Genomic DNA, 15,585 nt, shown 5'->3' with positions numbered 1-15,585 from the left:
TGGATCATCTACAAAACATTTAGGCAAAGAAAAATCTAGTGTATAATGTCCATTTAACATTTAATGCTTTCAAAGTGCAGCCATGTGTAGTATAATAATGTGTAAATTTGAAAAAAAAAATTGCATTGCTTTACTACATGGTTTTATCTGCTGGTATTGGAGCTGTATTTGTCACGCTGATCCTCTTCTCTGCTGTGCAACTGCAGCACGGTGATGACATCATCACAGCCCGCCCTATCTCCCTATGTAAAGGCCTCAGTCTCTCTCACCTGTGCCCAAGTATAGGTGTTACTTCTTGTGCCCCTGGGTGCTGTATATCTTTATACTGAATTGCTGGATTGCTTTACCATTGATGAACTCTGCCTGTTTGAATAGGCTGTTTGCCTTAACCCCGTGAATTGCTGGATTGCTTTACCGTTGATGAACTCTGCCTGTTTTGACTACTCTGCTTGCCTTAACCCCTGAATTGCTGGATTGCTTTACCGTTGATTAACTCTGCCTGTTTTGACTACTCTGCTTGCCTTAACCCCTGAATTGCTGGACTGCTTTACTGTTGATGAACTCTGCCTGTTTTGACTACTCTGCTTGCCTTAACCTCTGCATTGCTGGATTGCTTAACTGTTGATGAACTCTGCCTGTCTATTGGTTTACCCCTGAACTGCCATACTGCTGGATTACCTTCCTGTTCCCGCTGAGTACTGCCCTGCCTGCTTTGAGTACTGCTTACCTCATTTTACAAACTCTCTCTGTGCTGTGGGATATTTCCTATCATTCCACTTGACATCGGGATAAGAAGACTACTGGCCAAGTTTGGTCTGATAGTGGAATATCCCACAAACATTACATTATACTTAGGCCATGGACCCAAATGAGGTAGAAAATGCAGGGTATGATGCTGGGAACACATACATTACAAAAATGTTAGTTAGAGAAACTAAACAAAAATTGATACTGTATAAGCACTTGAATAAGACCCTTGAATAACTTGGAATTGGAAAAAAGTCACACACATTAAAATATAAATCTTTATTAGAACATATTAAAACCTGGGTGTATTAAAACTAAAGTGCTGGCAATATTTCCAGTTAGAGAACTGGTTATCGAGGGGGAAACAGTTAAATGGTTCTAAAGTAGGCTATTATAACGGTTGCAATATAATTGGGTTGTAAGGCCTCAAATGAGAGACAATATACAATCTATAAGAGAAAGGCCTAATTACCAAGTATATAGGTTATACTAAAATAATGATCACACTAGTAGCTTAGTAGTTTAGAATAACATGGAAGTTAGGCTAGAAGGCCATGATGTGAATACGATGTGGCGCCCCTTAATCAAATAACATTAAGTATATAGCTAGCTGATCGCTGGGTTCAGCAATAACCAACTAATGAGTGACCAGTGATCAAGTATAAGCTTACTAAATGTAGTAAGTTAATTTACTGATTTGTTTATGTTGAATTATATAGGAGCGCTTAATCTCCAAATAAATGTACTAGAATGTTGAGGCTACATATCTGCCCACAACACTACTAATACATAGAAGTTAAATTAGATTAAGCAGTCCTATATAATTCAACATAAACAAAAGTGCTATGAACAGCCACTTAACATATTTATTCCAAGTAACGCTGTATGGGCTTAGCGCTCTTATAATTTTATAACTACAATTAAAGTGATACATACTGATATGGAAGTAGGCTCATAAAGAATATATGTTTACCTTACATTGCCAAGTAATAAGCACAGCATACACCTATGTTGTGAATTTAATATATTGATAAGCAGATTAGTTACACTCATGATAATCCATTAGTAGTACTGTAACTACTTTATCAATATAATCACGCCAATTCTCATAGCAGCTATTATACAACCAAGCAAATTTCTCTATATAATGTATGTGTGAGTATGTGTGAGACAATACACACTAACTTGGTACTCTGCAATTATATACTATATGACCTAATTATTTTTGTCAGAATTAATAATCATTTTTATAACGGAAGTGTCAGAGTATTTATATGGGAGGCTGGGAATGGCAGTTTATTTCTGCTATCAGTAAATTAATTTACTACATTTAGTAAGCTTATACTTGAGCACTGGTCACTCATTGGTTGGTTATTGCTGAACCCAGAGATCAGCTAGCTATATACTTAATATTATTTGATTAAGGGGCGCCACATCGTAATCACATCATGGCCTTCTAGCCTAACTTCCATGTTATTCTAAACTACTATAGTACTTGAGCCACACATGCTGATCAAGCTACTAGTGTGATCATTATTTTAGTATAACCTATATACTTGGTAATTAGGCCTATCTCTTATAGAGTGTATATTGTCTCTCATTTAAGGCCTTACAACCCAATTATATTGCAACCGTTATAATAGCCTACTTTAGTACCATTTAACTGTTCCCCCCTTGATAACCAGTTCTCTAACTGGAAATATTGCCAGCACTTTAGTTTTAATACACCCAGGTTTTAATATGTTCTAATAAAGATTTATTTTTTAATGTGTGTGACTTTTTTCCAATTCCAAGTTATTCAAGGGTCTTATTCGAGTGCTTATGCAGTATCAATTTTTGTTTAGTTTCTCTAACTAACATTTTTGTAATGTAGTGTTCTTGATACTAAGCACCAATACCACTAAATACAAGTCATAATCTGAGGCCATTTGACCTTATCTGAATGGTTATAGACCCCCCCTTTTTATATTATTAGTAAGTGGTGACATCATCTCCATTCTAAGGCTGGGAACACATACCACACAATTGCAGAGTGTGGATTCAAAACTACAGACTATAACCGCTTTGCTCTCCTCACTATTTGCTGAAAAGAATGATGCTCCTGTTGTTTCACATCCAATACCTGCTGCTAGTGCTGCAACTCCTTCCCCTGCTTCTGAAAGTATACCCCGGATACCATTGCCTGACAAGTATGATGGTACTACCGACTGTAGGGGTTTCCTGAATCAGTGCAGTCTGCACTTTCGCAATGGCCCCCAGACCTTCCAGTCTCATCAGTCAAAGGTCACTTTTATTATTTCCTTGCTGAAAGACAAGGACCTAGCCTGGGTCTCTCCTCTTCTGGAACAGAGCGCTCAACTCCTGAACGATGCTGATGCCTTCATTTCTGAATTATCTTCTGTATTCCGGAACTCTGGCCGCGCTGCTGCTGCAGAGTACTCACTCTTGGATCTCTGCCAGAGTAATAGAACTGTGGCACAATACGCCATCGAGTTTCACACTTTGGCACTCAAGACCGGTTGGGATGGCAGTGCTCTCAAGGCGGCCTTTAGGAGAGGTTTGTATGAATGCATCAAGGACAAGCTTACCTATCGTGATGTCCCTACTTCTCTGGATGAATTCATAGCACTTTGTATTGCTCTGGATTCTCACTTTCAGGAGAGACAAGCTGAGAGAGACAGAACTCGTAGAATCCTTCCTTCCCATCCTTCTACTCATCCGGTCTCTAGACCATCCTCTACCCCTTCAGCACCTCCAGTTATCTCAGTAGAGGAACCCATGGATCTTTCCTCCCTCAAACCCACAGAATCTGAAAGACAGAGAAGAAGGAGACTGAGACTGTGTTTCTACTGTGGTTCTAACTTACACCAGCTAAAAAACTGTGATATCCTGCCGGGAAAAGCCAATGCTTAGAGGATAAAACTGGGGTACCTTTAAGCGTGGTCACTACTGAATCCCCTAAATCTTCTAGAATCCTTGTACCTGTTACCCTCTCCTTTCTTCAGAATTCTGTCTACACTCAGGCCTTTATTAATTCAGGGGCAGCTGGAAAATTTTTTGATCACTGTTTCATGATACAGGCTGGGTTACCTCTTCTGCGGAAAAAACACTGTCTTAAAATAACTGCTCTGGATGGCACTCCCCTTGGATCAGGTTTAATCCATTTTGAATCAGCACCCTTAACCATGACTGTGGGAGTCCTTCATACCGAACAGTTGCAGTTCAATGTCATTCATTCTCCAGCACAACCAGTAATTCTTGGTCTTCCTTGGCTCTGTTTACACAATCCACAGTTCGACTGGACTGAGGGACAGTTGGCCTCCTGGGGTACATCCTGCTACCACTCCTGTCTGGCTAAAGTTACTCCATTATACCACATCCCCATTGCCAGCCTACAGACCCCTTCAAGCCTTCCCTCAATTTACATGGATTGTACTGATGTGTTTGAAAAGAAAGCAGCTACCACCCCACCGTTCTTACAGCTGCAAGATTGACCTCTTTCCTGAAGCCCCACTTCCTAAATGTAGGACTTATCCACTCTCCAAAGCTGAAACCAAGGCCACTGAGGAGTACATTCAAAAGAACCTAGCTAAATTTTTTATTTGCCCTTCCTTTTCTCCTGCTGGGGCTGACTTCTTTTTTGTCAGTAAGAAGGATGGTGGCCTCAGACCCTGTATCGACTACAGAGCCCTTAACAATATTACTATCAAGAATCGCTATCCTATTCCGTTAATCACTGAACTTTATGATTTGCTCAAGAATGCTCGCTACTTCACTAAGTTGGATCTGCATGGGGCATATAATCTTGTTCATATATTCCCAGGGCATGAATGGAAGACTGCCTTCAACACAAGATCAGGGCATTACGAATACCTTGTAATGCCTTTTGGGCTGTGTAATTCCCCTGCTGTCTTCCAGGCATTTGTCAACAATGTCTTCCGTGACCTCCTTAATTGCACTGTCATCGTCTATCTGGATGACATCCTTATTTTCTCCTCCACCCTTGAAGAGCATCATAAACATGTGAGACAGGTACTTCTTCGTCTCAGACAATTCCCTGCTAGCCAACTGGAGAAATGTGAATTTGACCAAGTTCCGATCCAGTTCCTTGGCTATGTTATCTCGAAGGAGGGTTTTGCCATGGATCCTTATAAGCTCACCGCAGTCCTGGAATGGCCTCAACCCACCTCATTAAAGGAACTACAGAGATTATTGGGATTCTCTAATTATTACTGCAAGTTTATAAAAAAAACTTCTTCCAAATAGTTGCTCCCCTCACTGAGTTAACTAAACGGAACAGAGATTGCAAAAACTGGCCTCCCGAAACTGTGGATGCCTTCTCTCACCTGAAAAAATTATTTTGTTCTGCTCCTGTGCTCCGCCATCCTGATCCTGACTTGCAGTTCCCTTTAGAGGTTGACGCCTCCGAGAATGGAGCTGGAGCAGTCCTAACCATAAGGGATCCTTTATCCTCCAAGTTGCACCCTACAGACTTTTTTTCTCCAAGCGCTTTACTCCTGCAGAGAAGAACTATGACGTGGGTAATCGTGAACTCTTAGCCATTAAGATGGCTCTAACTGAATGGCGTCATTGGCTAGAGGGTTCCACCAATCCCATTCAGATTCTCACTGACCACAAGAATCTGACTTACCTTGAGATTGTTATAGACTCAATCCTCGACAGGCCAGGTGTTCCTTGTTCTTTTCCCATTTTAACTTTGTGGTCTCTTATCTTTCTGGGACCAAGAATAAAAAAGGCTGATGCTCTTTCCCGTCAGTTTCCTCAGTCAAGTGATTCCTCTGACACTCCTATTGAACACATCATACCCCCTTACTGTGTGGTTGCTCAACTTAACACCTCTCTTCTGCAAAGACTGCAATGTGCCCAGTCTAGAAAGCCTCCTGAAGCCTCCGTGGCTCCCGATATCTTCTTTGTACCTCTGAACCTACACACCACTGTGCTATCCTGGGCTCACGATAGTAAACTTTCAGGACATCCTGGTTTAACAAGAACTTTAAAGCTTCTTTCCAAGCATGTATGGTGACTACCATGAAGAACGACACTCAGGATTATGTGAAAGCCTGCACAACTTGTGCTGCCAATAAGACTCCTTGATCCTTGCCTCCTGTCAGGCTATGTAAGGTTTCTTAGAGTGAAACAGCCTAGATATAAAGGTAAGGTTCGCAACTGGTAATTTGCACTTCAAATAATTTATATGTTACACTTCCACTCTATCAAACACTATGAGAGGAGTATTTGATTATTAGTGGTAGTGTGGAATTGATATAGTTTAATTTTCTACACTCCAACAGTTGTGGAAGGAGGAAGAAAATCTATATGAGAAGTGAAATGAGTGACAAACTGTCTTAAGGACAAACTTGGTACTGCAGCTTAGAATTGCCTTATGATGATATAAGAGGACTACCAGTTTGTACTATAAGTCTCACCATCAACTGTATAAGTATTTTTAGAGATAGTTATCCTCAATACATATGATAGTTAACAATGTAAAGTCCTTTAGAGATCTACCACAAGTTATGGATAATCGGAATGTGATGTTTCTTAATTAACTGCTCATAAATCTTACTTTATAATATACCTTACTTGAGGACTCAACCTCTGGAAGTGTCTTACAGCTTATCCGGAGCCTACTTGGTCTGTTGGAGAGTTGTGTATCCTTAGGTAAGAGGCTTATTTTCCTTTTCAGACACAGGTTCAGGAAAGAGCTTGCAGCTATGCCGATCCCATTCGGCAAGTGAGAGAGGTGGCGTGAGTCACGGCAGGCGGAGAGTCCGTGCAGACGTCAGATGATTGACAGGTTTCACACTGTGACGTAGCGGATCTCCGTGCACCAAAAACACAGTTTACGCTTTAAGGAAAACAGTAAGTTTATATCACAGTGCCAAACAATGCAACAAAGTATCCAATAGTTGTACCTTACTTGTGGCCACAGTAGGTAGGATTTTGCAGTAGTCGGCAGACAGTTGTGAATATGAAAGTTGAAATGCTTTCTCCTTAGAGCGTTGTTGTAGCTGAAATAAAGTTCATTCACTCAAACAGGATAATTCCTTAGGTAAATGTAGCGATTTAGAAAGATGTGGAGCTTAGGGAAAAGCTTGCTGCTTGAAGGCAGGAAACAAAATACTAAGCACTGAGTTTAGCAGGCGGGAAGTATTTAAAGGAACAGTATGTAAGTGATTGGTGATCCACTTAAAGCAACAGACACCATTATTGTGAAAGCCTGACAGGACCCTCCCCTCAAGCAAGCTGATCCTCAGCTTGAGGCCGTGGACGATCAGGATTCTGTCGGTGGAATCTAGCTACAAGTTTAGGAGCGCTGAGATTAGAGGCTGGTTCCCAACTATCCTCCTCAATAGAGAAGTTCTTCCAACGAACTAGGTATTGAAGCTCGTTTTTGCAGAATCTAGAGTCCAGTATTGAATGTACTTCATAATCTCCCGGATCCAACTCCGTAACTGTAGGTGGTAAAACAGTGATTTCCGATCTTGTTGGTATGTATGGTTTAAGAAGAGATACGTGAAACGTAGGGTGGACCTTCATGGTTGTGGGAAGAGTAAGAGTAACTGCGTTAGCATTAATGATTTTAGCAATAGGGAATGGACCAATGAAGCGATGTGAGAGCTTTTTGCTAGGTACATGTAATTTTAGATTCCTAGTTGACAACCAGACCTTATCTCCAACTAAGTAAGTAGGTGGTTTCCTTCTCCTCAAATCAAAAAAACGTTTCTGGTTGGCTTGAGCTTTTGTGATGTTTTCTTTTAAGAATTTAAATGTTTCTAACATTGAATTATTGAGTTCATCTACAAGAGGGGAACTAGAAGCGCTTGAAGTTTGAGAGTCGAAGCTGGGATGGAACCCATAATTAGCATAGAAAGGTGAAACTTTAGTAGTTGAACTAGTTAGGTTGTTATAAGCAAACTCAGCTAATGGTAGATATTTGAGCCAATCGTTTTGTTGGAAAGAACAGAAACATCGTAAGTATTCATCTATCCACTGATTGAGTCTCTCCGCCTGGCCGTTGGTCTGTGGATGAAATGCTGTGCTAAAATGATGATCAAATTTCAGGGATTCACTAAGGCTTTTCCAAAAGTGAGAAGTAAATTGTGATCCACGATCAGATATGACCACTGATGGTACTCCGTGATATTTAACCACATTATCTATGAATATGGAAGCAGTTTCACTTGATGATGGTACCTTATGGTAAGGTATGAAATGTGCCATTTTCGTAAAGGTATCAATGACTACGAAAATGGTAGTTTGGTTTTTTGATGGGGGTAAATCAACTATGAAGTCCATCCCCAGTTGTTGCCAAGGTCTGTCCGGGACTGGTAAGGGCATTAGCAATCCATAAAGTGATTTTTTCTCATTCTTCGAGGTTTGACATACAACACAGGTTTTTATGTATTCATTAACAGTCGATCTCATATTGGGCCAATAGTATTTCCTTTTTATCAGGTCTACAGTTCGTTTGGTTCCTGGATGTCCGGCCATCGGTGAGTCATGGTACCGTTCTAAAATTTTATCTCTTTGATTATCAGGAAGGAAAGTCCTATTAGAAGTTAATGGAGGAGTTGTCAGTGTTGAAAGGACATTAATGTTGTCTGGTTCTTGGATAAACCTCTCAGCTGGAATCACAGAAGGTGGAGAATTTTTTTCTGTAGAAGACCTGACGTATCTCGATAGCGCATCTGCCTTCCCATTCCTTACAGCTGGTCTATAAAGGATATGGAAATCAAATCTTGAAAAGTAGAGGGACCATCGAACCTGTCTTGCGGACAGGGTTTTATTATTTTGCAGAAATTGGAGGTTTTTATGGTCTGTATAAATGGTGACTGGATGTTTGGCTCCCTCTAGGATGTGTCTCCAGAATTCAAGTGCTCTACGTATAGCTAGCAATTCTTTGTCCCCAATTGTATAGTTTAATTCTGCGGAGGACATTGCTTTGGAATAATAAGAAATCGGATAAAGAGGTTCATTTAGAGCCTTTTGTTGGGAAAGAACCGCCCCTATAGCGAAATCCGAAGAATCAACTTCGAGTATGTAATGCTGGTTGATATCCGGATATTGCAGAATGGGGGCAGTAGTAAAACGTTCTTTAAGGGTGTTAAAGGCGTTAATGGCTTTGGAATCCCAAGTAAAAGTTTTGGAAATACTGGTAAGTTGAGTAAGTGGTTTTACTATAGAGGAGAAATTTCGGATAAATTTACGGTACTAGTTTGAAAAACCTAAAAATCTTTGAACTTCCTTTCTGTTTTTTGGGGTAGGCCAGTTTTTTACAGCATCAACCTTTTCTGGTTGCATTTGTATTCCTTCAGGTGATATTGTATATCCAAGAAAGGATATAGTGGTTTGGTGAAAGGAACACTTTTCAGGTTTTGCGTATAATTTGTGAATCCTTAAGCGAGACAAAATCCACCTCACATGTTTGATGTGGTCTTCCACTGTGTCAGAATATATGAGAATGTCATTGAGGTAAATAACCACGCACACATCCAGTAGATCTCTAAAGATATCGTTTATAAAGTGCTGGAATGTGGCGGGCGCATTCGTCAACCCAAACGGCATAACCAGGTATTCGAATAACCCGTACCTTGTCCTGAAAGCTGTGAGCCATTCATGTCCTTCTTTGATGCGGATGAGGTTATAAGCTCCCCTTAAGTCCAATTTAGTGAAAATTGTAGCAGTGGATAATCTTTCGATCATCTCAGGAATCAATGGAAGGGGGTACCTGTTTTTTATGGTTTGTTTGTTTAGTTCTCTGTAATCTATTATCGGTCGAAGTGTGGAATCCTTATTTGTAACGAAGAACATTCCTGCTCCAGCGGGTGATGTTGAAAGCCTAATGAAGCCTTTTTTAAGATTATCCTGTAAATAGGTTTTTAAGTGATTGAGTTTGGGTTGACTCATGGGATATAGATGTCCAACCGGTATAGATGCCCCAGGTACAAGTTGTATAGGGCAATCGTATATTCGATGAGGTGGTAAATTGTCAGCTTCAACTTTACTGAATACGTCTTCGAAATCCTTGTAGTGTGAAGGAATATAATTCTGTGGAGAGGAATGCAGAATGAAACGATTAGGGAAACAAGTAGTGGTGCAGTAATTAGAATTAAATTGTAATTTTAAAGAGCTCCAGTTTATGGTAGGATTATGTAACTGTAACCAGTTTACCCCCAGGATCACGGGAAAGTGAGGAGAAGGTAACACATCAAAGGATATGTGTTCTGTGTGCCCGTTACTTGCAACTACTAGCAAAGGAATAGTGTGATGTGTAAAGGGACCAAATTTAATAGTGGACCCATCAATAACTTGAACAGAGACAGGATTAGGTTTTGAAATAATGGGAATTTTATTCAGTTGAACAATACTGATGTCCATGAAGTTTCCCACGGCTCCAGAATCCAGAATAGCACTGGTCTTCAATCTTTTAAGGTCCCACTGTAAAACAAGAGATAGTTTGCAGTAAGGTTGGGATTAATCAATAACACGTGATGTGTTTAAACAAATAAACTTACTCTTTTTGTTTCTTTGGAGGGTAGGGCATTCTTGAACAATATGCTTGGAACTGGCACAGTACATACAGAGATGGTTGTTTTTTCTTCTGATCCTTTCCTCTGGTGATAACGGACCATGAATCATACCTATCTCCATAGGTGTAGCGCTTGAGCTGGGGGTTGCAGTTTGAGGGTTGGAAGCTTCTGCTTTAAATCTTGATTGAAGATCCGGATTAGCCCTTTCAGCTTTCCTTTCGCGGAGACGTCTATCAATCCGCGTGGATAACCGCATTAAAGCATCTAAAGTGTTTGGAAGTTCCACTCTTGATAATTCATCTTTAATATTTTCGGCTAAGCCGAGGCGGAATTGGTTTCTTAATGAAATGGCACTCCATGAGGAATCTGAGGAATATAACAAATTCAGTTATATAATCTTCTACGGGTTTTTTCCCTTGTTTCAGATTCCTCATTTTATACTCTGCAGTAAGTTGTATGTCAGTATCCTTATATAGTTCATCCATAGCTTCAAAGAAATTGGTTAATGATCCTAAAAGGGGATCCTCAGTCTCACACAGATGATCAGCCCAAATCCTAGGTTCTGATCTCAGGAAGGATATTGTAGTTAATACCTTCACCCTTTCTGTGGGATAAGTTAGGGGTTTTAAGGAGTAAAGTAGATGACAAGAGTTCTTGAAATGTCTATATAATTTCCTATCTCCAAAAAAATGGTTCTGGCATAGACACCTGGGGTTCAGGGGTGTGATCTGATTTATTTTTTATAGAGTCTTTTATTACATCTTTTAAAGCTCTATTTTCAATTTGCAGATCACGTATTGCTTGACCCATTAAATCAACCTTTTGTGATAGGTTATAAACTATCTGAGGCAAATCACCTGGCTCCATTTTAGAGGCTTAGTATTATGTCAGGCTATGTAAGGTTTCTTAGAGTGAAACAGCCTAGATATAAAGGTAAGGTTCGCAACTGGTAATTTGCACTTCAAATAATTTATATGTTACACTTCCACTCTATCAAACACTATGAGAGGAGTATTTGATTATTAGTGGTAGTGTGGAATTGATATAGTTTAATTTTCTACACTCCAACAGTTGTGGAAGGAGGAAGAAAATCTATATGAGAAGTGAAATGAGTGACAAACTGTCTTAAGGACACACTTGGTACTGCAGCTTAGAATTGCCTTATGATGATATAAGAGGACTACCAGTTTGTACTATAAGTCTCACCATCAACTGTATAAGTATTTGTAGAGATAGTTATCCTCAATACATATGATAGTTAACAATGTAAAGTCCTTTAGAGATCTACCACAAGTTATGGATAATCGGAATGTGATGTTTCTTAATTAACTGCTCATAAATCTTACTTTATAATATACCTTACTTGAGGACTCAACCTCTGGAAGTGTCTTACAGCTTATCCGGAGCCTACTTGGTCTGTTGGAGAGTTGCGTATCCTTAGGTAAGAGGCTTATTTTCCTTTTCAGACACAGGTTCAGGAAAGAGCTTGCAGCTATACCGATCCCATTCGGCAAGTGAGAGAGGTGGCGTGAGTCACGGCAGGCGGAGAGTCCGTGCAGACGTCAGATGATTGACAGGTTTCACACTGTGACGTAGCGGATCTCCGTGCACCAAAAACACAGTTTACGCTCTAAGGAAAACAGTAAGTTTATATCACAGTGCCAAACAATGTAACAAAGTATCCAATAGTTGTACCTTACTTGTGGCCACAGTAGGTAGGATTTTGCAGTAGTCGGCAGACAGCTGTGAATATGAAAGTTGAAATGCTTTCTCCTTAGAGCATTGTTGTAGCTGAAATAAAGTCTGTGGGATAAAAGTTAGAGATTGATTTGTAAAGTAACAATCCAGATAGGTATTCAAAGTTCATTCACTCAAACAGGATAATTCCTTAGGTAAATGTAGCGATTTAGAAAGATGTGGAGCTTAGGGAAAAGCTTGCTGCTTAAAGGCAGGAAACAAAATACTAAGCACTGAGTTTAGCAGGCGGGAAGTATTTAAAGGAACAGTATGTAAGTGATTGGTGATCCATTTAAAGCAACAGACACCATTATTGTGAAAGCCTGACACCTCCTGGCTTACTCCAACCGTTGTCCATTCCTAAACAACCTTGGACACACATAACAATGGACTTCATTGTGGACCTCTCTCCTTCTGACCATCATACGGTTATCTGGGTTGTTTAGAATGATTTTCCAGACTGGCTCATTTTGTAGCCTTAAAGAAACTGCCATCTGCCCAAGAGTTATCGTCTCTTTTTCTGTTACATCTGGTACGACTTCATGGCATTGCAGTGAATATTGTTTCTGACAGGGGTCCACAATTCATCTCTGCCTTTTGGAGAGCCTTTTGGGAGTCGATTGGAACCACCATTTCCTTGTTGTCGGGCTACCATCCTCAGACTAATGGTCTGACTGAGAGAGTGAATCAAGATCTCGAAGCCTATCTAAGAACTTTTGTTAATTACTTCCATACCAACTGGTCTGAGTTGTTGCCCCTAGCTGAGCTGGCAAAGAACACTCATAGGCACTCTTCTCTATGATATTCTCCTTTTTAAGTTGCAGCAGGTTACCAACCTTGTGTCTTTCCTATTTCTGCTCTGTCCACAGGGGCTCCTGCTGCAGACCATCACGTTACTAACCTCACTGCTCATTGGCAACATATTAGCTCTCAGTTACGTTCAGCTGTCTCCAGATACAAGAGGTTTGCTGATCATCATAGAGCTTCTGTTCGTGCCTTTTTGGTAGGTGACAGTGTTTGGGTCTCTACTCGACATATTCCTCTACGTTAACCCAGTCACAAATTAGGGCCTATGATTATCGGCCCCTACAAGGTCCTAAAAAGACTGTCTCATGTTGCCTACAAAGTGGCCTTGCCCAGAACCCTGCAAATACACCCTGTCTTCCACATCTCGTTACTCAAGCCTTACATCAAGAACAGATATACTCAGCTCTGACCACCTCCTCCACCGCTCCTGATTCATGGTGACCCTGAGTATGAGGTTGCTAAGATCCTGGACTCCAGATACAAGTGCAGGCAACTACAGTACCTCGTACACTGGAAGGACTACTCCGTGGCAGATTATTCCTGGGTTCCTGCCCATGATGTGCATGCTCCATCTTTGGTCTCCAGATTTCATGCTGCACATCCCACCAAGCCTATGTAGGGTCCCAGAAGTACCCTTTGAGAAGGAGGCTCTGTCATGCTGCTCCTCTGCTCTGCTGTGGCAGTTGCCATGGACACAGGCACTCCTCCTGTTGCTAGGGATACGGCAGTGTAACTGCAGCATGGTGATGACATCATATGTAAAGGCCTCAATCTCTCTCACCTGTGCCCAAGTATAGGTGTCACTGCTTCACCTATATCAATGCTGGAAGGGAATCTGATTAAACACTGCAGCCGGCCACACTACAATACATTATTTCTCACTTTGATCTGTCTCCTTCTTATCTCCTGCTGTCCAGAGGCTTTGAGGTCACATGACATGTCATAACTCCCAGTCCAGAGTGTAACATGAGACAGACACTCATAAAACTGCTTGCTGCCGAAGCTGCTGCTAAGACTAAGACACACCGCATCGGGCATGGCTGAGTCCTTTCCCCTCCCAACATAGGAAAGCAAAGTTAACACTACGACTACCAGCACCAGCCAGAGTAAAACCTTTTATGTTTTACTGCACTGCTTTTGTGCACTGTTGTGTTTCAAAACCCGAAAGGAATAACCCTTTAGTGCTGCCTACGTCTGCAGCCCCTGTGGTATGTGATGTGATACGCACGCATGGTCAAACTGCTTCAAATAAAAATGTGAAGCGTCATCAAGCTCTACTTCTTCAGTACTCACTTGATGACGCGATTGTCTCCCCCTCTAATAGGTAGTTATGTAAGAAGCATCAAATGGGGTTTTAATGGTCATACTTTACCTCCCTCAATCACGCAGTGGGTGGCGCTGGTGCGCAAGTCTCATAAACAAGTTGTGTTATGGAGAGAAGCCAGCCTAGTCACAGACTCTCTCCATAGCTTAATATGGGCAAAACAATAGAAATTAAGATTGTTTACTTTATTTAAAAGTATTAATGAATTTTTACCCTTCCATATGTTAGGCCCTGCCTCACCTGCCTCTAATGAATGCTCATCCCAAAGCAATGGCACAAGTATTACAGTAATATTATATAATATATTATATATTAGCAACAAGAAATAGCAAATGTATCTCAGTAAGGGGCACAATCACACAGGTGCTAGCACACTGATACACTCTCATCTTAGGACACTCTGATCTGAGGCTGAAAATATTATGCAGTAACTGATATGGACAGACTACACCAGAATTTGTATTGTTTTAAAAGATAGATAATCCCTTTATTACCCATCCATTCCCTAGTTTTGAATAACCAACACAGTTATATTAATACACTTTTTACCTGTTATTATCTTATATCTAAGCCTCTACAAACTGCCCCCTTATTTCAGTTCTTTTGACAGACTTGCATTTTAGCCAATCAGTGCTGACTCCTGGGTAACTCCACATGAGTGATCACAGTGTTATCTATATGACACACATTACCTAACACCCTCTAGTGGTGAAAAACTGTCAAAATGGATTTAGATAAGAGGTGGCCGTCAAGGTCTAAGAAATTAGCATATGATACCTTCCTAGGTTTAGCTTTCAACTAAAAATACCAAAAGAAAAATTGGTGCTAAAAGCAAATTGAATTTTTTTTTTAAATTACAAGCCCTTTCTGAATCATGAAACTCTATTTTGGACTATACTGTCCCTTTAAAATTCCCTCTTTTACTTCAATCCCTTCCCTGGATTGCTGAAATGGCCAGAAAACATCACACTAACAGGCTGATAGAACCTGTCAATCTATTCACTGCTTCAATTTGGCTATCATCTCATCATAGCTAACATTCTCCATTCCCCTAATTAGCTTTGTGGCCATTCTCTGAACTTTTTCTAAATCTACAATGTATTTTTTTGAGATTGGTCCCCAGAACTGCACTCCATACTCAAGGTGAGGTCTTACCAGGGATTTATATAGTAACAGAATTATGCTTTCTTCCCTTGCATCAATGCCTCTTTTAATAAATTTTAGTATCTTATTAGCCTTAGAAGCCACTGCCCTGCATTGATAACTTCTTATCTATTACTACTCCAAAACCCCTTTCCTCCACTCTTTGGCTAAGTCTAGTCCCATTTAAATAATAGATTGCCTGCTTATTTTTATTTCCAAAATGTAGAACCTTGCATTTTCCAGTATTAAATCTCATTTTCCATTTACCTGCCC

The sequence above is a fragment of the Bombina bombina genome, chromosome 2, assembly GCF_027579735.1.
Source record: "Bombina bombina isolate aBomBom1 chromosome 2, aBomBom1.pri, whole genome shotgun sequence".
Taxonomy (NCBI): Eukaryota; Metazoa; Chordata; class Amphibia; order Anura; family Bombinatoridae; genus Bombina; species Bombina bombina.
This window is presented reverse-complemented; position numbering follows the sequence as displayed.